The sequence below is a fragment of the Agelaius phoeniceus genome, chromosome 10 (assembly GCF_051311805.1).
Source record: "Agelaius phoeniceus isolate bAgePho1 chromosome 10, bAgePho1.hap1, whole genome shotgun sequence".
Lineage (NCBI taxonomy): Eukaryota > Metazoa > Chordata > Aves > Passeriformes > Icteridae > Agelaius > Agelaius phoeniceus.
The window spans coordinates 1,860,851-1,887,856 of record NC_135274.1 but is presented as its reverse complement, the minus strand read 5'-3'; positions in this window follow the sequence as shown (position 1 = coordinate 1,887,856).

Below are 27,006 nucleotides of genomic sequence, written 5' to 3'. Positions count from 1 at the left end.
CTGCCATGCATTTCATGTGAATTTTCTTTATCAAGGTTGGGCAATTATTCCATTTCTAGCTGAAGAAAAAGGAAGGCAGGAAAAAATCTGATTCCTCTAACACAGCATGGCCTTTCAGCAGAGTTAACAGGCTGAACAATAAGAGCTGCAGAATACCCAACTCATGGAATTCAAGCTGAAAAACACACCCAAATTCCAAAAAGGGCTTCTTACCCTAAAGAAGATCCGGTGCCTGCACAGGGTAGTTGGATAAGCTTTGTCCAGGTTCGTGATTATATTTGGGCTAGGAAGCCTGAAGGAATTTTCCTGAGGAAAAAAATTATGCTAAATAAAAGAGGAAAGTATTTCCACTAATAGAGGCATGAAATGTCCTCTGTGGGGTCATGACCAGGCACCCAATGCTCTGGAGGCATCCTACTGCTGCACAAAGCTTAAGAAAACAATTATTTCATTAAGATTAGATAAAACAGGGCTGAAATGCATTCTGCTGCCTGTGTTGTGCTTCATCTTGAGGAGCTGTCACATGGAACCATGGCATGAACTTCAGCTGCTACTCCCCATTACCCGTTAGAATTTATTTATTTATTTATTTATTATGAGTATTTCTTATTTATTTATTATGGGATGTCTCTCAATACTGCTGCAGAAGGATTTCCAGCCCAGTTCCAACTGCAAGCTGAAAGGTACCAAACTAATAAGATAAGATTGATAGAGACACACACCAAACCTAGAGCACCTTGACACTTTTCAACTAGCTAAAGCAATGGAAGTAGTTCATCTCCTCTTCCTGGAAATGACAAATATTTTCAAAATTAAATGGGAGATTCAGCTCACTCATTCTCTGATCACAAGTGATCATGGACAGTGTCCTAGAAAAATCATTGAGTTAAAAAAATAAAATAAAAATACTGGGCTTAATCGACCTGCAAGCCCTTACAGTGCATCTGAGCCGTGGATGAAGGGCACTTAAGGACTCCAATAAAATGTGCTTTAAATTCACCACGAGATGCAGAATTCTTCAATGGTTAGCATGATGCACAAGTGAAATCCTACCTGACTGTCCCCAGCATGTTCAGACAGCACTGTCAGGAGTGTTGCACACTTACACAACTCCCAGGGTAATTACCACACAGGGCAGGGATGAGGCTGATAAATCAGTGTTGCCTTTGCATGTTTGGTAAAGCTGCACTGAAAACAAAAGCTCTGATTTCTGAGGTCTTTGTCCCTGCTTCATTTTAGCTAGGCTGGGGGTGTTATTTCATGCCTCAGCAGTTGCACTAATAGAGCTGCTCTGTGCTGCCTGAATGAGATTTTCCTGGTTGTGAACACCAATGGCTTGAACAGTTGGGCTAATCTGAATTAACCTATACAGCATAAATACACTTGAGTCCACAAATACAAGATGACATTAGCATAGATTCCTAGGGAGCTAACTCAAATTCAGTCACTGTAAAAGCCTGGGGGGAGTAGGGAAGAGAGTTAATTCAAAAATTCAAACAGGAAAACCACCAAACCTACATTTATATTGAGAGACAGCTGTAATTTGTGTGCATGAATGCTAGCTAATTCTCTGGTAAAATTCTCACAGGAAAATAAAAACCCAAACCAAGGAAAAAAGTTATCAACATAAGGATGTCAGCCTTCTTCAGGTGTAATTCTAGATGAGAACTAAAATTTGCCAGAAGGAATTGAACCAAGTTTGCAGTAGGGTCTAAATTGGTTCATGTAATTGCTCAATATCCTAAGCTTGAACCTGAGGCAGAAACAAGAAAGACACTGCACTTGCTGAAAAGAACAGCAACAAACCCTTTACTTGCAGTGAACGAGAAAAACAACAAAATTCTGCTTTTACAATGGCTTCAGGAGCAGTCCATTATTGTTTCACAATGTATAAAACAAGGTAGATGGTGGAGATGTAATTAACTACACTCTTAAAAAAACACCCTAAAAACACCAACTCTGAGCAAGCCAACAATAAGAAATGTTCTTTGCTTCTTCCTTCAGAGCCTGTCTCAGATTTGTGAGACACATTACTGCTTCCAAAGCTACACCTCTCTGGAAAAGTGCAAGCACTTCTCTGAGCCATATTTTTTGAACAAAAGCAGCTCCTTCTTTAAACTGAGACCTTTTTCCTCCTCTTAAGAAGAAATTCATTGTTTGCTGCTCTGTGATGACCAAAATAAGAGTCTAGGATCTCCAGGGTGGCATCCTATCAAAAATCTGCACACTGATCTCCTAACCCCTTAAAGAGCCTTCCCTTCCATCCTCTCATCCTCCCTCTGAGGAATGAACATTCATTTACTGAGCCCTCAGATGACCTCTCTCCTTAGAACTGCACTCAAAATAATCTAAACCACAATTTTGGTAATTCTATGCCTTTAAATTAAATTGATCTTTGAAAGATGCTTCTTCTTGTGCTGAAAAAGGAAGCACAGTGTTCCTCTTGCTCAAGGGGAAGGTTTGCACACCCAGCTCTAAGTTTTCACAGCAGAGAACATCACAGAAACTGTATTTGTTACTACCCACAGTCCTGTTATTAATGCATATTTACAGCCTCATTAGCAGAGCCAAGCACCTTGTGTATGGAACACTTCACAAATACTCCTTCAAATGGATGCCCATATGAGGGGTGCTCCATGTAGGTAATTCAGGCTGTGATTGTTTAAGTTTCAGCTGCAACTGTTTCTATTGCCATCTATGACCTGTAGGGCTTTTTTTAAAATTCTGCATTATTTTATATACAATTATCTTAGCCTTCCTGGCTGACTCCTGAATTTTCTAGGATGATTGTTAAACTGTGTTAACACAGTTCAGCATAAATCCTTGTAAACACAGTTGTAGAAACACTGTGTTTATTTCAGCTGGTATGAAAATGTGGTTTCTTTTCTTCAGGGCAGCAGCTAACAGCTTTTAGAGCCTGAGTGATCACAACACCCAGAAACTTGATCACACCCCTAATATTAACCACATAAGTGGAATCAAAGAGGAAGGATTAAAGTAGCAGAGCTGCTGCCATGCTCTTTAGACACCTTTTAATAATAAAATTAATTTACACAGCTAACATGAGCTTGGCAGCTTTGCTGCAAGGAAGAACCTATGTGTGCATTTTTTTTTCTTGCTTTAAATTCAGGTCAGATCATCTGGTAAACATTATGTAAATGGAAAAGTTTAGGAACCCATAAGTTGGAAACAAGCAACAAGGAAGGGTTACAAGAGGTACCATGTAGCATTTTTAAAAATATGTGCTTTTAACTAAAGAGATTTTCTGAAAAAGAAAAGCTTGATCTAATTTAAGATACAAAATAGAAAACATATAAAGATTTGACATTTACTTCCTTAGCCCAAGGTTGCCAATTAGATTAAACAATGAAGAAAAGAACAAAGGGAAATTAAACCAAGATACAAAAGAGCAAAAAGTTATAAAATGTAGAAATATGCAAAAAGGCTACTGAAAAATGTGTTTGGATAAGATTAAATCTATGCTACAGTATTAGAATTTAAACCAAGAATTCAAAAGTTATAACTACAAATTGTAGTTTGTCTGTTTGTGCTCAACAAGCTGGTCCTTAATTTAATAATGTAATAAAGTTTAGGGGTTTTCCCCCTAACTAAGAACAGATATGAGTCTTATATACTGTTCCACCCTAGTTTTCCATGACTTTGGTCTTACTCAACAATAACTGCACTCAGCTCCATCCCTTTCAAAACACAAATTCTCCCTCCCTTAGCACTTCCCTAATCAGGGGGGATGTCTTGTTTTCTTGGTATCACTGGGCAATATTTTGCTGTACAGAGAACACATACTGCAACCCAACTTATGCAACAGGCAGTCAAAAAACCCCACAACTTCTGTGTTCATAATCAGCAGAAACTGAATTCAGGATTTTCTCCTGCTGTGCTGAACAGGGAATTAAACTCCAGGCAGTGCAGGGGGGTTTCCCATTCCCTTCCAGTAAGGAATACTTTGAAGAAGGGAACATTTACCCAGTGTGTCAGGGAAGCATGAACCTCGAGGTCATTTCAACCATCCTCCGCCATTAGAAATTAGATATTCAGCATCTTCCAGAAGGAAGATTTCTAATATTAGTTACACAGGTGAGAGAGCAGAAGAGATAAACTTGTTTCTGTCCATAAATTGATCCACTATCAGCAGAAAATCCTTCAAATACACAGGAATAGAGCATTTATCAACCTAAACAGAATACTACTTCTCTATTTTGTTGCAAAAAATTTCTCTTAAATTTCCATCTGCACTTTTAAGAAAGATTAAATTTATGAGAAGACTGGATAAAGGTACAGTTGGAAATGTGATTATGCATGGATGGAGAGGTGCAGCTCCCAGATTTCTGCACAATGATAATTGGCCTCTACTTAAAGAAGTTCTACTCTAAACAAAGAGCACTCACCCCAATTTATTTACCTTGTTCTGATAGACCTTATTTAAACCACAACTCTTCAAAGCAAAGGCTGTAATGCATCTCTGCAACACTGAAATTTGAGCTGTAATTCAGCTTGAAGTCAAGGTATTATAGCCCAACCAGTTAATGTCTCCTGCCTTGCACAGATGGAATACCACAGTAAATCTCACTCTTATTTGCACGAGAAAGAAGGGAAACAAGAAAGATGGCAAAACTCTGGCTCATTAAAAAGATGTTGAGAAGGGAACTAATAAAACCTTGTCAGGACATCCAACAATATGGAAGTAAGAATAGTTTTAATAGCTAACAGACAGAGCGTTCAGGAAAACTGCCAGCACAGCTATTTAATCTTTTCTATAACAGTTTTACTAAATTACTGAGTGATCATGGGAACCTTACCTCACAAATTAGGGCCATTTATAGAAAAGGAAGAAATAATGAAATAAAAGCAGATAAGTTCTGATTCCTGCTCTATTGATTCTCCACACACCTCGTGACTGACAGCTTCAGCAATGCCTGGATCATGAGGCCATGGATCAGAGTAATTAAGGAATTTACATTTCCTTCAGGACCATACACGTCCATCAGATTCCACACAGAATTTTCAATACTGTATGAATTTGATATGAGCTCTTTACAAGCAGTGGATTTAATCTGTATAAATCAGGGGGACCCAAAGATAAAATTCCTGATCAGCATTCTTCAGGAGAGTTAAAAGAATTCTTAGCCAAAGTAGATTTCTTGGCAAGTGAGTCACAGTCCTTCTTCCAAACAGATTGTCTAGAAAGCTTAGGAAAACACGTTTCCCAGATGAAAATGTGGCACCTCATAAGTAAATGAAAAGGAGCCACCTTCCTTCAATAAAATATACATTTCAATTATGTGAGAAATTTTCATTATATTTGATACCAAAATACAGAAGCTCCTGCTATCAAAAGAACATTCCTTTTCTTTCATGCAAAGTACAGTTCATACCAAGAAAATGACTTTTAAGAAGACTGCATACAGAAATAACTTCTGAAGTGCTTGCCATCTCAGGTATGAGCCTGGAGAATTTTGGTTTGAGCTGGCAATTGTGAGGTACATGTGTGTTCAAGAGCTAGGGTTGAAATGAGACATCTAACCCTGGTTTATATTCCAAACAGGCAGTGTTCAAGTGCCACCATTTATCTCCCCAAGCTTTTCACACAGGCACTTTTTGAGCCTTGACTTGCACAACATCAAGTGTTTTATACTCACAGGTACAGTGCTCAAGCCTTGATTTATAACTCAGTATCTGAGACTCCCTAGTGCACTACTCAAGCCTTGATTTATAGCTGGGTTGAGGGAATCAATTCAAACAAAATACTGTTCAGCCAAACCTTCACCCTTTTGGGTGAGCCAGTACAAAGACTAACCTTTTCTACATCACCTCAGAAGGCTGTGCCCAACTTTTGGCTCCACTTTTGTGGAAGCTATTTTGTTCACCAAAATCCCAGTTTTTCTCTAGTCTCCTCTCAAGTACCTACATAAAAGAGTTGATTCAGCTCCTTAAAGTTTCAGCAAGTTCATTGAACACAGGTTGTTTGCTCTCTTCTTCTCACAGAAAGGAGATCAGCAAATAAAGTGTCATCTCTGCAAGTCCCTATTTCTTTAGGCTGCCTTAAGAAACATAATTAATGGCAATGTCTTCCAACACCAATAGTTACACCTATCTTATGGTAAGACCATCTGGATTTGCAAGAAAAGCTCAAAGCTTTGGAACATTATGGTATTTAAATTTAAAAAATACTGAATGAAAAGGTTAATGATCCTCATCATTCAGCCTTTGAATCAGAAATTTTAATCTTAGCCAAAAGTAGAGAATCAGGTGAAAACACAAAGAGTTGTGACCCAGATTTATTGCATTTGTCTAACCATGAAACCTTAACCATATAACCATTAGACCTAGAAGGAATTAATTTGATTACCAGGAGAGCATTGGCACAGATACCAAACCCTCATAGCCCCACGGCCACACACACAACCTCCCAAAGTCAGGTAAGGCAGGATTCTAAGGCTGTGCAGCAGGTACCTGAAAATCTAAAATCGTCAAGAATTGAGTTTTACCAGACACTACCTTGTACTTGTAGAAACTGCTAATCTGAAGCATCAAAATGCTTATTTTAAATGATGAGATACTGAGGGGAGTGGTGCTAACCAACAGGTCCAATTGTTTTGTCATTTTTTAAGCCATTCTTCTCCAGATAGAGACCCTTAACTTAAAAGATTCTGTCTGCAGTAAGATGATTACAACATTCTGAAACATTGACACTAAATTTGCCCTTTTTGTTGCTTTAGGTAAAAAAAGTAGTTCCACATCCTGAGTACAGCCTCATGTAAAGAAATGAGGACAAAGAAAACAAACTCCTGAAAAAATAAAGAGGGACTTGAGTCTGAAAAGAGGGAGGTCTAGCACAAGCTTCCCTAGCTCTAAAATACAGCATAAAACCATCCCAGAAATACTGAAACAGAATTGCAGAAAGGCCTCTTTGACCTTTGAGCTTTTCAGGACCTTGTCTTACACAACCATTGCCTGTCAGCTCTTCTTCTTCACGCTGACTTCTATCCCCATGGGGCAATTTCAGTTTGACACAAGAGGAAAGGTCACCAAGAGATGATGCTCCTGCAAGCCTCAAGCCTCATGTACGTAAGCAGCAATAGGGCAGATATCCCTGCTGAAGGGAAATCTGCAGCCTCAGCCAGCTCTTCACTCTGCACCAAATGCCTGTTTCAGGACAAAAAAACCAACCAGGTTTTTCATTAAGCAGGATACAGGCGTGAGAACAAAACCACAGGAAAGATTTCACTAGATTTCACTTCTCTTCAGAGAAGTGCTGAACTCCAGAAGGCTGGGCAGTGAGGATCAAAGGTGTGATGCCCACCAGGAAGTCAGAGGAATTTTCTTCCAAGTACTATTTCCACAGAAAGCACTGAGTTGACTCAACCTTGGTACACCTAGGCTAGAATCTAGAAAACACACTGAAATCTCACACTAACTGTCTGTACTAAAACAGACATTTTATCTCAGAACTGCTTTCAGAGCCTTCCATCCCTGGTCATTCCCATGCATTACATATCAAAACGGAATTGCACTCCTGTGTACCAGAAAGGGAAGAATGCCAGCACATACACTGACTGTGCTGCCTAAGCCACAAGAGATTGATGGCCTGGGAAATGAACAGTGCCCTCATAAATCCCAACACAAAATTTTAACTGTAAGGCCAGTTTATTGCTGTTCTGATTCCTCTCTAGGAGCTTAGTTCCCCAATTATAAAAGCACCTTTTATGTTAGAGCCTCCTCATCATTTTCTCCTCAAAGTGCTTCTGAATTTATTTAAGTCCATATTCCATAAAAAAGTTCTGAATGAAATCCAGGTTATCACCATAGAATAGCACTCCACTCAGATTGTACTGTTTCCTCCAAGGTAATTTTCAGACTTTAATTATCTCATTGCTTGAATCATCTTCCATAAGAAGTCCACAACAGAAGCACAGCTCCGTGTGGTGCCCTTAAATAAAATAGAGAATAGCACAAACTGTATTTGCAGAAGTGTCCTTCACAAAATGTCACTTACACAGACTCAGAGGAAGAAAAAACCCCAAATTTTTACTCTTGTCCTTCCTGTTAGAGTCATATTAGCTCCTTTTAGACATAAACTATTCATAATAATACATATGCAAGATGCCTGCAGGCCATTTTGTCTCAGTTTAAACATCTTAAAATACTTTCACTCACCAAAGTTCTCAAAGTTGCACTTTGTTGGGGCCAGTTGTTGCAAAATGCGTGGCCTGTTGGGCTTGCACATTCTTCCTCTTCTTGGAGCAGGGCCAGAGAAGGACACCAGATACTAAGAACACAAGCCAGCAGTTAGACAGTCTACACAGGAAAATAAAAATTAAAATGCTTGAAAACCTGCTTTTAGGTAGTTGACTGTCACTGATTGAACATAACTTGCAAGTTATTGTTGCAGAGCTGCAGCAGCAAATGGAAAGGAAACAAGTGCATAAATTCCAACTTGTCTGTTTCAACTGCCAGGTAATTAATAAGGAAAATAAAAATATAATCCTAATCCCCACTTTTCATGGGGATGGTTTATATTCCATACACACTTTTGGTTTGTGTCCAGAATTGCCAGTACAAGTGACACAGTGGTGTGGCATTCACATTTTCTGGAAAAATCCCTTTGCCCAGGATTTTTCTCCTAGGAAGCTGAGAAGCCTCAGAGAAAAGTAAAACAATTCTGATCTCATTTGCTTCTCCTGTGTTGTGCTCATGTGGAATGTGTTTGGAGATTGTTTACCCACAGCTGATTGTTCCATTGGATTCTGCTGGGAGTTGTTTTCACTCTTTGGCCAATCAGGGCCAAGCTGTGTTGGGGCTCTGGAGAGAGTCAGGAGTTTTCATTATTATCTTTTTAGCATTCTGTAAGTATCCTTTCTGTATTCTATAGTTTAGTATAGCATTCTTTAATATAATATACTATCATAAAACAATAAATTAGCCTTCTGAGAACATGGAGTCAGATTCATCATTCCTTCCTCCATCTGGGAACCCAGCAAATACAATATGGCGGCTTCCAGGCCAGTACTGGGGGAGTGGAACTGGGAATCTGAGAATTCAGGACCCTGATTTACTACAGCATTTGCAAAGATCTAACTGAGCACCAAGGTGTAAAGTGGAACTGCCAAGGTGCTCTGTGTCTGGGGTGCAGTAGAGCCTTCTGCAGCCTCAACATCCCAGCTGGGAAACTGGTTAGCTACAGAGACCTGCAAAATATTTCTAAATGTTTGCTAAGCCCAATGCTCCTCTTCCCTAGAGGCAGATTTGCAGCTGCTGGAAATGCCCAGCTGTCACTGTCACTGCCTCCAGCAGGGCTAGGACACCACAGCAGCTGCTGCACATCCGCCCCAGGGAGCAGCAGGGGGACAAAGGACCAAGGTGACACCCACAGGGAGCCTGGATCGTTCTTCCACTCACACAAGTGTGTTTCAAAGCTCCTTGGGCATAGGGCTCTCTCCAGGAGCTTGTTTAACTGCTCCAAGTAAGAGTGCCACAGGTGATCTCAGTATTTGACAGGTAACTATGGGAAAAAATCACTCAAGACTCATTTTCTTCATGGTGGAAAAAGGCCATTCTTTATTCAAATAATTCCTTTTTATACAGTGTTACTGACCTCATGTGGGACTCCAATTGGTCAGTAATTTTCTTGCCAATTACTTTATTGGTTAGTAAACAAGTTGTTATTCTGTACTTATTGGTCACTCAAACTCTCAGTGTGTAAGTGCAGGAAAAGTTGTTTGTGAGAGACAGTTTTCATTTTTCTAACAGTGTAAAAACAGTTTATGCATGTAGGTGCAAGTTGTTTTTTACCCAGGAATAGCTTGTTATGTTAACTAAATGCTCCCAACAGGGTTGCTTTCGCATGGGAACTTGCAAAGGGCTAGCTTCTCTTAGGGAAAATGACAGGCTAGCTACTGATCTAATAGAGCAGGCCTGATTTTATGAGGCCTTTCTTTATAATTTTTCTACCTTACTGCAGCAGGTAACTACAGCACATTTCCCTCTAATCCTGCAGTTTACCACCAGGTAGAAAAGTCTTTACCACCAAAGGCTTCAGTGCCTCTGCCAATCTAATGCACCCAAGGGCTGGAACCTGGCAGCTTTTCATACAAAAGTATGAGGAGCAATCATGTTTTTTTCAGAATTGCACAGAACTCCTGGATTTTCTAGATTCTAAGAGTTTTGAGACATTTTTGCTACAGAGCATTTCAAAATTCCAGAGACCAGGCAGTCAACAAGTCATAAGATCAACAGAAAGGACTGGACCTTGCTGATACCAATTTTAATGTTGGGAAATTATCCTCAACTTCCCTGCCACATATGTAGAAATATTTACCATATGGTATTCGATACAATATTTTAGCTGGAACAAGTCATTATCTAAGCCCTCAATAGAAGCAGAGGCATGAAAGAATACATAGAATTCAATATCAAGAAAATTATTGACCTAATTTTTTTTTTTTTTTACTATGATGTTGGCAAACAGCCCATTTATACTTTGCTTTGCACATAGATCTGTGAGAACAATGATTTTCATGACAATGAAGAAACACATCTGCAGAACAAACTGAAAACTGAAGATAAACAAAAACATAGCATCAGAGAAATAAAATGCTGCAATGCATTATTTAATAGCAGGAAACTATTTCACCCTGTGGCTTTGGTTTTTTTCTGTATAAATTGACCAGGTACTAAAACATCAGAAAGCAAGCCCCAGGGCCAAAAACTTCCAGATCAAATATGCAATGGAATACTCCAGGGATCCCTTCTTGCTAAGAACAATGGAATTTGAAAGGGCAGCTAATAGCATGGGTTTAAGGAGGCTGATAGCTGAATTTTTATCTTTATGAAAGCATGAAGTGAAGCAACTTTGGCTGCAACCTGTTTGTACAATGCCAGAAGTGCAAGGCAATAGTGAAAACCTCTTTACAAATCTGAACCCATATTGGCATATTTAGGTTGTTTGCTGGAAATCTGATTAGGCATGGTGCAAGTGACAGAAGCTAGACTTGTGTGTATGTGTGTGTGCATGGGGAAAAATATTGTACAAACTGGTCCAACACTGAAAAAACAGAGCTTGTGTGCATTCACATCCATATATTCTCCCCACCTGCACTAAACTTCACCCTGAAACTTTCTACTCCTCTTCTATTCTAGGGGAGAAGCCAGTAACAGCACACAGGTGCCTCCACAAAGAGCTCACAGGTTTCAACTCCAATCTTAGTGTCCCTCTGCTGTCTTAGACCTGTCCTAGATCATGCCCCACATTTCAACAGCAGCTGTTTCTTCTCATACATTCGCTAGAGCCTCTTCCAAAACAATCCCCATGAACACTGTTCAAGCTATTGTTCAGTAGAACTATAATTAACAATTACTTAATAACAATTATAACAATTAATTACCAATAATTAATAATTAATTCTAATTAACCCTCAACCTTCATCAAGCTAAAGAGGCATTTTGTCTGGAGCAGAGCCCAGCCTCCCTGGTGCCTCTGTAGCCTGGGGGCTCAGTTACTACCTGGCTCATCTCTATCAGCTTTTCCTGCTGCAGGAACCTCTCACACAAAAAGGCAGAGTAGAATGTAATGGCAAAATTCAGCCTCACTTGTTTTTTTAGTCTTTCTTTAGAAGACTCCCTCTAATACACAGCTGGTGCAATGCAGGGATTTGGGAGCCAGGAATCCAAGGCACAGCCAAAGCTGGTTGGCAAATCACATTTGGCAGCCAGCACAAGGAGTTGCAAGTCCCTGCCATGCCAGGTTCCCTGTGCTCTGTGCCTGTCACAGCCCAAAGTGCCAGCACTAATAGCTAAAGCCACCCAACATTTTCTGTGTTTAAGACCTCATTTAATCACTTTTGCCTGTCCCAAGTTGTTTTGGATGACATTTCCCACAAAGATTGTCTCAGACTTGGGATTTTTCTTCCAGCCATGCAGGAAGAGTTTATTTGCTCAATGCAAAAACACTGTTTTGTCAACATTTTAAACAACTGTTAAGTTTAAAAGCTTTTATATCCATCTGCTTTTGAGCACAGACTGAAAATTATCAAGCTGTCAGGAACGTTTCTTATTTAGCCCTATAAAATCTTTCAAATTTGGCAGTGTTAAGCCTCTATAAAGCTGCAGCTTGCCCATGCTCTGAACTGACAGGTTAGAATCTGGCAGCTCAGCCTCCTGAAGTTGCCATCTGCCCTGATCATTCTACAATCCAAGACTGAGTAGCACTTCCTTCACAGTTGCTGCTTTCAGTGCCTATCAAGCTGGACAAAGGAAAGCAGACTGGATTCATGTATTTTTATACTCATATCAAAGTTCTGGCTGTTTCTGCACAGGAAAATAGTGCAAGTCCTTTCAAAAACAGACTTCATGAACCATAAATAAGAGTGCAAAGCTAACTTTCTCAACTGCATCTTCCTATTCCTTTATACATTCAAATTGCTTGAAATTCCTCCAAGGACCAGCTGTTACTTGCAATTTTACTCTTCCTTGTTCTCCCGCCCTTATGGAATGGACGCTGACTCACAAGGCTGTAAGTCAGCAAGTAAATTCTAAAATATCTATTTTAAATGGCCTTGAAACACAGACACCAGAGCTTTGAAAGCATGAGAGAGTTCCACATCAAAAAGAGCAATAGTCTGTCTTTTTATTTCAATGCATGCACTTCAACCCAGTTACATGCACACATACTTTCATGCACAGAATTACTGATGAAAATAACATACATTCCTAATTATACAATTATTTTGACTCTTTTCACCTCATGTTTACATTGTTCAGCAAGTTTGATGGCTTAGTACCACTTTAGAATAACATTCTGTATCATTTGTAACTACCTTTATTGAGGAGAAAAGGAAATTATAGGCCAGATATTCAAATTCCTGTACTTAACAGGAGTTACAAAAACATTACTTGGTAGTTATTCACCTGACCTCCTTTCTCCCAGAGCTGTTTAGCATCAAGACTTATTAAACTCTGATGTGACCAGATAACATCACTTCTAGGCTCTGTAAACTCAATAATAGCCTGGAGATTTTTTTCCCCTGCAAACTTTCAACAGGGTGTTTAGGATGAATAATTTGCAAGTTCCTTCTTGTTTGATCACATATACTGACAAAATTAGCAAGGTCTCATTGTGTAAAATGGAATACAGCACTTCACCATTCTGGAGCAAGCCTTCAGGAAATGCAGTATTTTAAAAGATTATTTTATTTTAGCTCAAGTCTCAAAAGTGTCTTCTTCACACCCTTAATATGGCTAGTCACATCCTGTCCTCAGACACCTCAGAGAACATAGTTTTCAGTTTCAGAAAGAAAAAACAGCAGAGATGAATAATAAAAAGTACATCCTAATCTACCAGAAAGAAAGGACAAAACCTAAACTGAAAGCCTGAGTTTCAGATGTAGAATCTATTGATTTTTAGTTGAGATTATGAGTGCCCTCATCCCTTCTTACTGCTATAGCATTTGTCAATAGTTAATAGTGAATGCAGGCAGAATACACCAAAAAACCCCCAAAAAAGTAGTTTTTCCAGTCACTTGTTCTTTGTGCTTTTACTGCTAGAACCCATGCCTTCAAGTCCTTAGGAATGAGAGCTCACTGGTTCCACATCAGCCCCCTCCAGGCAGCAGTTATCTGCCACCATGAAAACATAATTGAGCAGAGTTTGAGGAACATCTGCTCATGAAAGAAACATCTATCTCAGCTAATCCAAATGCTTGAATAAAATGTTTCAAGGTTAAGGTTTCATCTTTTGGCTCTGAATAAATTGGATTTTCTGTCACACATCTTCTCTCTCCCACAAGGATTCAGGAACACAAAATGCAAGTGAAATCTATCCAACCTACATTGTCAACCAGAACTGAAAGGTTCTCTGCATCATTCTATGTGTACTATTAAATATGTATTTATGCCTTGACAAAAGATCTAGAGCTTTTAACAGCTCATATCTGCTCAGAACAGGAAAGAACCCAGGGAATGTGTAAGGTTTAAGTCAGCATGAAGCACTTTTTGGCCTCTGCCTATGACCAGACCAGGGAATAGCTTGAATTCAGTGCTGTCCACTGACAACAAATTCCCTGTTGTTCTTTTGAACTCAGAAGCTAAACCCATGATTCCATATCCAAAATATTTAATCTAAGACCTCTTCTTTCCTTCCCCATGATAGTTTATCAAAAGGGGAATCAGCAAATGCAGATTAAATGCTCCTCCTTTACTAAGAGCCATGGTAAATTATTGATGTTTGTTTTGTGTTGGGCCCTTCCAGGGGCTCCCCAAATGGGGGAAGCCCTCCTGTAGCAGTTCTGTGCCAGGAAAAAGGAGACTCACAGGACTTTTTTGGTCTTCAGTTTCATGTTTGTTGTTATCTTATCTAGTTTTGCATGCTGTCCACACCAGGCTCAGGACGCTGGAAAAGCACCACAAAATGGCCCCAAATGCACAGTTTCAAGGTCTTTTAAAGTTATCCCATTCAATTAACTCTTAAAATGTACTTTATTTCTACTTATCTGCCAAAAACTCGTCCCTTGAAGGTCCATGTAACCCCTGCACTGTGCTTCCCTCACCCAATCACCCTATGCCACCAACACTGCAGGAAATGGAGTAGATGAAGAAGAAGACAGGGACTACACCCAAATTCCTCCATCTTGTTTCCTATCTACATCATACTAAAAATCCCAAAACCTAAATTTCTCACCCAAGTGGCGTTCACATTCTCTGAAAAAATCCCTTTGCCCAGGATTTTTCTCCTGGGAAGCTGAGAAGCCTCAGAGAAAAGGAAAACAATTCAGTTGCTTCTCCTGTGTTGTGCTCATGTGGAATGTGTTTGGAGATTGTTTACCCACAGCTGATTGTTCCATTGGATTCTGCTGGGAGTTGTTTTCACTCTTTGGCCAATCAGGGCCAAGCTGTGTCAGGACTCTGGTAAGAGTCAGGAGTTTTCATTATTATCTTTTTAGCATTCAGTAAGTATCCTTTCTGTGTTCTTTAGTATCATTTAGTATAGTATTCTTTAATATAATATACTATCATAAAGTAATAAACTGGCCTTCTGAGAACATGGAGTCAGATTCCTCATTCCTGCCTTCATCAGGGCATTCCCTGCAAATACAATAACTCTCTATTATTTATTTCACACTTTGATAGATTCTAGTCTCTCTTGAAGTCTTGGAAGCCCTTTCCATGGGCAAAGTTTAAAGGCAGTGTTTCTCTGGGGGTCAGAACCCCCTTAGAGCAGACAGAGAAATATTCCCTGTGCTCTGGGTTCCCACAGTAAATCTTCTTGGAAGCTGCAGAAGAATAAACACAAATGCAAGCACAGATTCCTGCAGCATGCCTGGCTGCAGTGCTACCACTGATGGTAAGAGCAGTTTGGTGACCCATACATATGGAGAAGCTTCACACTTCTGATTTGTCTTTTCTGAAAATAATAATAAAAAAAAATGATAAGAGGCCAAACCCCCAAAATTTTCTGAACTTATCTCAGCTTAATCATTTCTGGATTGGAGCTCATGGAATGCCAAGTTTGGCATGGCAACTGACAAGTTCTGTGACCTCTGACAAGTCAATCCACTATTACAGCTTTGTCTCACTCACAGCCCTTTTTTTAACTGTTGTGTTCTTCAGACAGAACTTGTCTTTTAATATGCCTGTATACAATGTCCCAATAAAGTAAAGTCAGGCCATCATCAAGCTCTAACACAAGCTGGAGCCTTAAGGCATTCTGACACTATTTTTATTGAGACAAATTCATTTTTACTTTGAGAGTACTGGAAGACTGCTGAGACTCATTGAACTGCAACAAAATGCAAACTTGCTTTAGTGAGAAACACCTGAAGTTTTATGAGCTGAGTATAGAGTGGTAAGAAATCCCCCAGGTACAGTGAATTGTAAAATTAAATGTTTCTTTCATTTGTACATATGCTTAAGTGTGTTGTCTGTTGGTTGTTGCAGTTTAAACTGTTCCATAAAATAACAAATTATTTTTATCATCCCTTTGGAATGCTCCATAATTATTCTATAAAGGCAAAAGCATTTATCAATCCTATGTAATTACTTCTAGTGCAAAGATGTATTGGTGAAAATTGAGATATAACTATTTAGAGAACATATTTCTTTTATTCCCTTACTATCACACTTACAGATCAACTATATGCAGAATAAACAAATACATTTGAAGAATGGGTGCTTGGATAGGTTATCACAGGTAACTCATGTTTTCATGTCAAAAATCCTTAAGCTTTTATTGGATCTCTGTCCTAAATCTTCTTGAAGAGAAAGTCCTGTTTTGTCAGTTTTAAAGGTCAGAATTTGAGGGAAACAAACTAAATTAGCACGTCCTACCCTGGCCATCCCTGTCTGATGCCCTGAACAGTATGGGAAATCCCCTTCTGCTTTTTAGCCAGTACATTTGCACAGAACACTAAGTGTGCTTGCCAAATTTCATTTGCAAATCAGTGCCTTCAGCTGACATAATGAAAAAACTTAATATATTTAGAATATATGTATATATATATATATTATATATATATTATATTAGTTAACTATTTTATTATTTCAGAAGTTCAGGGTGAATCTTTAGAGGCTTTGAGATGAAGGAAGAAAGCACACAGCAAGAATATTGGGGAGATACACCACACAAATTCCTGCTAGCATCTCTTCACCAAAAAATCTGCAGCAAGCATGACTTTTACCAAGTTACCTACTGCTGAGACCACACTATGTCCCCAATAGCTCTTTATGAAATTTCAAAGAGCTCACTGTCCATTAACTCCACTATTTGCAGCATAAGGCAATACATGGAGGACTGGCCTTAAGATTCCTACTCAAGGATTCCTAAGAAGTCAGCTCAGATCTCCTCTGACCCCAGGATCACAGGTCTTGGTCTTAAGATGGCACTTCTAGAAAATTTGGCTATCAAGGAATATCTTCTCAACAGCTAGGAAGGCATCCAATTAAAACTCCTGAAATATTTTAGAAACATCATGGGCAAGGAGCCTTTGTACCATAACTCATGCAGTCAGGAGAAAAAAGATACTGCAGAGAACTAATTCAGGTGTTGAAAACCATTCTCTGAAAAATCTCTCACTGAGGTTTACAGACACCCCAGGGCAGGAGTCTCATTGTCTCATTCCAGCTATCCCTCCTGCAACTAGGAGAATGAGGGCACAGAGAAAGCATGCCTACAGTCTGCAGCAAATACAGGGGAAAAAAGCAGCATAATCAGTCCAGCAATTTCAGTGCCAGGAATATTCAATTTCATTTTGCTAAACTGGCAAAAATCAGCACTGACTCAAAAGAGTAGATTCAAGCATTAAGTTTGATTTCCACTGAAAGGGGTAAGGTGATATAGAATGAAAAAGCTGAGATGGAAAATCAGATGGAAAACACAAATAGAGAAGTATTTTATTTCTTTGTCTACCCACTACCTTCAAATAACACAGTGCAGAGCACCTCAAAGTGTTAAATCATGGTCACACAAGTGAGGAAATTTCAACAGGCACTACTGATCTTCTTTTCCCCTAAGGCTTAGAACTCATGCGCATCCTCATCATTTGCTCTGCTCCTTCCTTTGGGGGTATGAGCAGCAATGCAAAAATTCCTGTGCCTCTCTGCCAGTGCAATGCTGTTCTTGCTTTTTATAAAAAAATCAGCCCATAAATGTCAGCATAAGAGAGCAAGTCCTCAGTGAATTGGTGACTTTTAGCAAATGTTTATGTTGTATAGATTCATGTATCTCATTTGAATCAGCTTCATGCCTCACTGGGAGAGTATTACCTGTAGAAGACAAAGCAAAAATGTCTCACTCTCCACATACTGATACCTTAAATTTTGGCTTTTGTATTTTCCAGATTCTGTACTGTATTGGTGTGTAACTCTGAACTTCATATAAAGTGTCAGCAGTTCTCCTCACAGCTCAGTCACACAGAACAATCCTTTTCCAGCCCTAGAACCAAGGACACCATCACAGCTTTAGGCCCAAAAAGTATAAACAGCAGTGAATTGAGGAGAGCAGACTGAGAGGATGGGACTGCATAATCTGCAGCTGGAATTGGACAATGAACCCCACTATGGAAATGGAGCAAAAGTTATGAAAGTGTGACAATTCGTGACCTATAAAAGTGTGAAAACATGTGATCCATCATCTGTCTTGGGTGTAGGCCTGGCTGGGCTCTTGCACTGCCCAAGGTGTATCCTTTGAAGGCCTTTTAATAAATCCCTACTTTATTCCTTCAATTCTGTCTAGCCTCTGTTCTCAAGGCATCAATACTCCAATTGAGATTCTAGCTCCAAATCCAAAGCCAAGCTACAGTTCCTGCAGACACCAGAGAGCAGCACCTTGGCACCTGCACCCTGCCTCAGCACCTGGAGCACTCCACAGACACAAGCCCGTGTCTGCTGGCTGGCAAACATTCCCTGGCAAGGTCAGCACATTGCTCTGCTCACTACTCCTGTACCAGCTCTATCACTGTCATATTTTCTGCAAAATCCTCTTTGCCCAGGATTCTTCTCCTGGGAAGATAAGAAGCCTCAGAGAGACATGAAAACAATAATTATCTGATTGCTTCTCCCTGTTTTGCTGCTTTGGAATGTGGCTGGAGATTGTTTACCAACAGGTGAATGTTTGATTGGCTTCATGTGAATTGTTTTTACCTAATGACCAATCACTATCAACTGTGTCAGACTCTGAGGAGTCAGTCACGAGTTTTTCATGATCATTCTTTGTAGCCTTCTGTCTATATCTTTTCTGTGTTCTTTAGTATAGTTTTAGTATTTAGTATTCTTTAATATAATATCATAAAATAATAAATTAGCCTTCTAAGAACATGGAGTCAGGTTCTCAATTCCTTCTTTGTCCTGGGGACCCTGAAAATACCACACCAGCTCAGCATTTTTGAGCTGTTCTTTGGTCAATTACAACAAAAGCAAAACCCCTCAGCTGCAGCAGGAGTTTCTAGACCACTTTACAGAACAAGTCTGAAGAGTTTCACTGCTTATTTTTATCAGCCTAATCTATATAATTTGAAGAGTGAAAGCCTGAAGCTGTTTCAGAGCTTGACTTAGAGTTTGCTAGTAAAGTTAATTCAACAAGATATCACAATTTGGTTATCATTTTGACCAGAATAGCTTAGTTTTTTTTTATTATTTATTATTTCTTCTCCTCCTAGGAATAGCAGCAAGGATGATTTTTTGGTTTTGACAAGCAATAGGCATATTTCAGTGCCTTCTATTTTCTCATTAGTGAACAAATGCTTTACCTCTTCAGAAATTCAAATACTATTAAAAGCATCATTTAGTATTTAGACCAAAATCTTAAAATTTAAAAAAAGCAGCTAGAATCAGTAGGCTTATAGCAAAAGTAAAGTCCAGTTCCCATGCAGTCAAAAAGGCATTCAAGGGGAATAAAAAGTCCAGCCCATACAGAACTTGCCAGAGATGTATATTCGGCAGCAGCTATTCAGAGGCTGATTTAGCCAAAGTCAGTGTTCTTTCATTTCTAAAATAGAATGTAGCTGTGAGTTATTACCAAGTGGGATTCTGCCATTAGTACAGTATTAATGGAATTCCACTTTTTTAAATGCTAGCATTGGAGAAGAAGTGATGAAATCCAAACCACAGCTCAGTTTTTCAACTGTTTAGAGATATATATCTCAGAAACAACCAACACTTTCAGACTTCCTCGAAAGTCAAGGGGTAGGATCCACTTCACACATCCTTCCCCACATTCAAAAGTTTCATATTGGTTTCATACCATCACAATGAGAAGGCCAGCTTACATTATCTGATTCTGTGTGTCTGAACATCATTGTCTTCCAGCTTTGAGATTGCTAAAAAGGCAAGAACACTAAGAACAGACTCCACGACCTAGAACATTTTTCAATTTTAATGATAAACATACTTGTGCATAAATACTTTACTCTTAGCTTTAGTCCAACAAGACTAATCAGATGGTACATTAAATGATTTCATTTTTATGTATAGTTAAAAGTTGGAGGACCATTGCAACAAACTGAAAAACATTCAACCACTTTGTTCTTCATTTACTTGTGCTTTAAATGATGCCTTTTTTGCCTCTGAATCTCCATGCCAACAATCACAGATCCCTTGGAGGTAGGAGGGGGTGTGAAGGAGCAGAGTAAAGTGAGGACTAAACCTACTTGTCTCAGTAGCTCCAGCAGCTTCTGTTTGCCTGCTGAGCCAGAAACTCTGGACCTGACTTTCATCTCTTCAAGGTGATGTTTATAAACAGCCTGCCCCTTGCAGTGCTATCAGCTTCCCATATGCTGGTTTTGACTTTACCATTCTTATCTTCAAATTTCTACTAAATTTTAGGGTAGCAGGGGTTTCACACATGAGACATCATCCTGTTTTACATCTTTTCTCTCCTTCCTCCCCTGGTACTGTGGGATAACCTGAATGCCAGGGCTGTTGACTTGTTTTGGAATCTGTTGGTGTCAAAATAAGAGGAAACTAAACAATTTTAATAATATAAATAAACCAGCAAAGAATATATATATATATATATATATATTTTCTTATACATATATGTATTCTTATAGATATATATTCTTATATATATATATATATTCTTATATATATATTCTGGGGTGCACTAACAAGGGTTTGCACCAGAACTTACCGCTGCTCCCCATCCTTTTGGTTAGAAGAAAAAGGACCTGCATCACAGGCACATTTCTGTCTTCTCAGGAAGGCTGACAACAGCTTGTCAACATTAACCTGAAATAATGCCACATAGTGTTAAGCATTAAGGCAGGGAGCTCCCAAAGATAAATTCTAAAACAAAGCTATGGATGAATGGTCACATATTGCACTAGATGGTTTTCCTTCATAGTAAAACTTTCCAGCTTATCCTTCCTTCTCAAGCCTCCTTTTCAACAGCTCTGTCAGAGGTCTCATGCATCTTATCTCAGACAGTTGGAGCAATCCCTTGTAGCCCTATATTGCAAACACTTGTCAAGTGTTGCCCAGTCATCACTAACAAAACACACTTTTCTTCAGAAAGGAAGCAAACATAAGGGTGGTTTATATCTACCCACAGGGCTGGGACTTCTGTGCCATCCTGGGACAGAGAGCCTGGATTCCACATGTTGTAAACCACTTATCAAATTTATTTCAAAAAACCAATCACAGGTATTTGGGATCCTGGAGCTGTTCCTCTGATACATTACAATGCTGTAGAAACTGTCCAATCAAAATCTTCACACCCCCAGATTCTCAGCTTTTTGCTGTTGTGCTGTACAAGCCCCAACAGGGGACCAAGCACAAACAGGAGGCTCAGGCTCCCTCCCTTGCTGCTCCTTCCACATGACTGGCCACTCTAACTGGCTCTGTATCCATGAAGAACATTCACAGCAGTGAGTAGCACCATGCTGCTGCTTGCCAAGGGCTGCCCAAGTATTGGAAACACTCATTTTCATTCCAGAACAAAACCCTACAGTTTTGGATTTCTATGGGAAATCTCCTATTTGTTGGAATTTGGAACTGTACACAAAATAAAGCAATAGATACTGAAATCTAGCAAGAGATCAAACTCTAGTTTTTATCCCATTGCCACCACTTTCCTAGAAAATCAGAAAGTAATCTTCAACTCCACACTAATCAAATTAGTTGAAAAGCATGAAAAACCACTTCTTTGCCTGCAAAGATCAGTTTTTAACTAGTTTTGATCCTAAATCTCATGGGAGCAGAAGGCTAAAGACAGGATTAAGTTCAAGAATGTGTGTCACATTCCTTTGTCACCAAAACTCTGCAATCCTACAGGTTACTCTCACAACAATATTGTTTCCTTGGAGTAGTCAAGACCAGCAGATTCAGCAGCAGCCAAATTCCACATTTAAACCACTATCCCTCCCAGCTCCTGTCTAGCTACAGAAAGAACTACTGCCTTGAGAAGATTTTTCTATAAAGGAATAACCTATTATAATACACAGGTAAATTATCCTAAAATTGGCATTACAGTGGCAGAACCATGTCAGGTTCCAGATCACTCAGCTGGTTTCTATTGATGCCAGTGTACATCAAGTTACAGCCTTACTAGCTCAGCACAGGAGACTGGGCTCCACTCAAAATTACATTCTTATGTACAAAGAATGACCTGAGAATCTATGAGACTCTCTGTCTAGTTGCTAGGAGGAAGTTGATAAAGGTTTAATATCACAAGGATATTCTGAAATTGTAAACTACACTGCCTACCACCCAGCAAATGGAAGGGGTGACATTTCAGAGCTGTGTAAGTTGTGTCCCCAGGCCTTCTCCACTTCTAAGCTGAAACAATGGTTTGGCTTCACACATATGAGAATGAACAAATTTCCTTTGCAAGCACACAAAATAATCACAGTTTTAATGGTAATCACAGCAGAAAGTGGAGCTGTAAACCCCTGATTTAGAGGAGCAGCCCCAGTAGAAACCTTCAAAAGAGCTCAAAAAACTCCACAGGACTTTGCAAGAGCTTCCTTTCACTACACAGGCATGGTGGCTCAGGTCAGGCCTGACAACTGCAAGGCCCAGACTCACTATGGGCTACTATCCTAAACAATACCTGACTTTAGAGAATCATCATTAAATAAAAGCCTGTAAATTCCAAGATCATAAAAATTATCTTGTCAAAATAATCTATGCTTAAAATATTACATATTTATATATTCATTATATATATACATAATATTATTAATATAGTATATAATATATATTATATATACTCTTAATATGTTGTATAAAATAATAATATATAATATTATATTTTATATTACATATTACATATTTTCTATTACCTATTAGATATATTATAAGAATTAATATAATGTATATAAATAAAAATATATATTATGTGTATATATTCTATATTTTTATATAGTTATATCCTCTCTTCACTGTACAGCAAGACCTAACCCTACTTTCTGTAGCATAGAATTCCTAACTCAGCACAATTACATCTCACATACATAAAGAATAACATTCTTGATGCAGGTAGGTTTTTACAAGATTCTTCATTTTTTCAAGGCTGATTAGGTCTGCATCCAAAACAGTTTACCATACACAATTACCACAGCATAGCATGCTTCTCAAATCATCCCTCAAGCCACAAATATTTTCTGAAAAACAAAGTTTGGCCCCAGTCTTGTGAAGCCAGCCTGATTCAGCTCATCAGGAGTATCACTGTAAATCTGCTTTCTGATTTACCACAGAACTGTTTCTAGTAATTTGACAGCTAATAACAGAATCCTGCACATGCTTGAACACAATTTCAGCTTTGCTCCAACTGCTGCCAAAAATGAAGTGGGCATATCTGAATCCAGCTGATGTAGCTGTGTTGGGGCTTTCAACAACCAGGACAAGACTAGAGGGATTTGTTCCTTGAGCTTTATTGTGGCACCAGCCTCATTACAGGGTTGAGACAATTGGAAAATGGCAGTAGCTCATTCTTGCCAGTAGCAACCAAAGATTTCTTTGTTACAGAGCATTTTAAAAACTTCCTAACCAATAGCACATTGCTAAAGCTTACAGAGAGTTGTTCTAGTCAATCACTAAAAGCACACACACACCTGCTTCACACAATGCTTGCTTGTTTGCATTCTATTAACAATATACAATACAACATTATTAAGCTTAAAACATCCTACTATCATGCTAAGCATATTTTTCTGCAGTCTTGAGGTGTATCTCAGCCAAGCTTAAAACTCAAGCTGTTGTTTCACGTCCTTGCTTGCTGTACTATTGTAACTTTTTCTACTTTCAGACTTTGCAGCTGCAGCTAGTTCTGAATTTTCTTTCTTTCTTTCTGTTTCCAAGGCCTGCTTTTACACCTTTCTGGAAATCCTTTTACCTTTGCTATTTCCCACAGAAGCAGCAGCACAGAGGGAGCTGGGAAATTTTATTAGCCCCTGTACAGCCCAGGTTGTTGTGAATAACACCCTCCCTGGGTATCTGCTGAAGATTTGATCTGCAGGCCTAGGAGAGAACTAAGGGCTTGGAGCAGCAAGCATTGTACTTATGAATCACAGCATATTTCAAGGGTTCAGATTTTACACAGGCTTTCATATAACCTGTATGCAAACTGGGAAGCACACCTGGTCACTGTACTACAGCTCAGCTTTTCAAGGGGAAGGGTAGAAATAGCCTGGACCTTAAAAATATTTCCTAAAGTTACATAATAGTACAAAGTCTGGTGCAAAAGTGAGAGCCTTCCATTCACTTGGGATGTAATCCTCATTCCTGGAGTTTTTTTGCTGTAGTTCATGTATCATCTACTAACTATGCCCTTCCCAGCTCATCTCATTACAGCAAAACCACAGCAGATTAATCAGCTTCAGAGTTCTGTCATTTGACACAGAACACAAGCATCATGAACATATTATAGGAACAATAACTGATTTTTGGATGTGATATCTGCTTACTTGGAGCTAGCTATTTAGATTTCTCCTTGAAGCTGAGCTTTGCATTCAGTGAAAGCATCTCCAGCTTTCAGCTAGAGCCATCCTGTTGCCCTTTCTGAAAGGGAAGAATGCAGAAACACTTGCAAGGAAAACAAAACAAAACATAACACCAAAAAAAACCCCAAAAATCAAAACAAACAAACAAAAACAAAAAACAAAAAAGGACAAAGGACAAAAGAACAAGGTCTTCAAAACAATAGCATGGTCTAATCCACTTGTTCTCACCTATGCAAATTTCTAAGCACTTTTCCACATGGTCCAAATGCATTATTTTGGGGACAGACCTAAACTGTAGTACACAAAAAAAAGTTGCTGACTAAACCAAAGCCCAATAATTTAATCAAGTTATTTGAATTCATATAGTAGAGATCAAGGCAGATGAGTTAATGCTTTCCCTGGCTTTGAGCCAGGTAAGATCTTAATTAGGATCCTCCACTCCTTCAGTCCAATAGATTAGTGACAGACCAGTTTATCTAGAAAACAGTTGGCAAGGCCAGTAATGGATATCATAGGATCACAATTACCAAAAACCAATAGAGATCTTATTTCAATGGTTATGAAGTTCTACACCTGTAGCCACCTAAACAGTCTGATTGAGGGCACAGGAGGGAAGAATTATTGAAGGTTGAATAATCATGACAGTTAAAGAATGGTGTCAGGGTATAAGCAGAGGATGTTGATGTAACTCTAAACACAGGTTGACCCGGATGTTGGAATAGAGCTTAATGTGATGTGGGAATCTCAGTTCAAATGCTGAAATTTTGACCTCCTCCACAGGTGTTAGTTGCTCTGCAGCCAACTTTGCACAGCTATCAGAGTGTACAGACTAAAAAGTTGTTTGAGAAAAATATCCTTGGCAAATGGCTAAAGAGTGTTAATAGGGTAGCTGTATTTGAAATAGCAAGGCAAATACAGGTTAACTACAAAAGTTAATGAAGGAGGAGAATCTGTCAGTAAAAGGAATAAAGTCTGCAAGGTATTTACAACAGATCATCGAAATATTTCAACATGATCTGTGCAGGGAAAAAGTGGCAAAATCCCAGAAAATTCCATACAATCTGAGTGGACAAGGAAGCCCAAGCCCACTAAAAGCATGTACAGAATAAGCACGAAGTGCTGTGATGCCTGGATCTCAAGGATGAGCATACAAACCCAGAAAGTGGTGGACAAGTCAGGCTTAGCCAAGCACATCTTTCATTACTGCATCAGCACAGCCCAAGAATCCAGCAGACCCCACAGTGAGGAGAAGATGAGCTGCTACATGAATTGGGTTTCTACTGGGCTTCAAGCTCCACCTGCTCACACAAGCAGATCAACATAGCACCAGGTAAGTGCCCAGTATTCATATCAGACCAGCCTTCTCTAGTCCCTATTTCCTATACTTCAGTACATGTTTCTGCAAATGACAAGGTGAATTAGACATGCTGGAGCCAGAAAAGGCCACCCATACACATATCTCTTATTGGGAAAAGGACACTTTGAGTCCATCAGAAGGCAGTTTTAAATTTTCTAGTTAGAGTTCCAAGAAATTGGGGAGGAGGCAGAACACTAAGTAGAACATTAGTATTTGAATACAATTTCCTAAGGAAACACAGGTATTTACTACCTTGTGTAAGCAGCTTCCTCAGTATCCTGCCTGGTTGGTAGCAAGTGTGCAGCACTTGCTAAACAGTGACAAAGGAGCCTATTCCCACTGTATATATCCACTTTCTGCAAGAGCATCAGAAGCAGCTTCAAGCTGTTCTCTCAATCTGGATGCCAGGATTTTGATAGCCCACAACATCCATGAATTCAGTTCAAGCTAATTTTGATAGCTCACAACATCCATGCATTCAGTTCAAGTTAATGCTAGAAGTAAAGACAACTATTGAATGAAAATAAAATAGCACCCACTTCACACAGGGAAGACTCAAAGCATGATATCTTAGAAATTAACTATCAGCCACATCAGAATGTGTTTCCTCAAAAACAAGCTCTAGACAGCTTTATATGGTCTAATCTGGGTCAGTAGGACTTTCAGGTCAAACTGGTTTAAAATCCAGTGTAATGAATTTACAAAAACATTAAAGGTCTGTTCATATTTCACAAGCATAGGTGTAATGTCTGTAAAGACAAAATTGCTCCATCCCTCTGAAGTTTTTATACAAGCAGTTTAGAGTAAAATATTTCTGCACAGATGTCTGTTAATCATTTGGTGAAGATCCCAGCTGGTGCAAAGTGGAGGGACACCAAACAAGCAAGCTGCAGACACTGCTCATTTGCCACTTGGTGTGTCAAGTGAAACTCTAAAATCCAAGAATTTTACTAAACAGTTCTAAACTTTAACAGGAGGCGGGTTTCTCCTCTAAATTTGCAAGAACACTCTTTCAACAAAGCAGCAGCAAATATAGTTTAGGAGATACAGTGAATAACTGACTTCTCACAGATTGACTAGCTGTTCACTCCTGCAAGTACAGACTCTGCTTTGGTACTGATCCAGACAGGAAGAGACCAGGATGGATTGACTTTGACAAATATAAACTATTCAACATATGTTGGCAGGAAATATTTACATCAG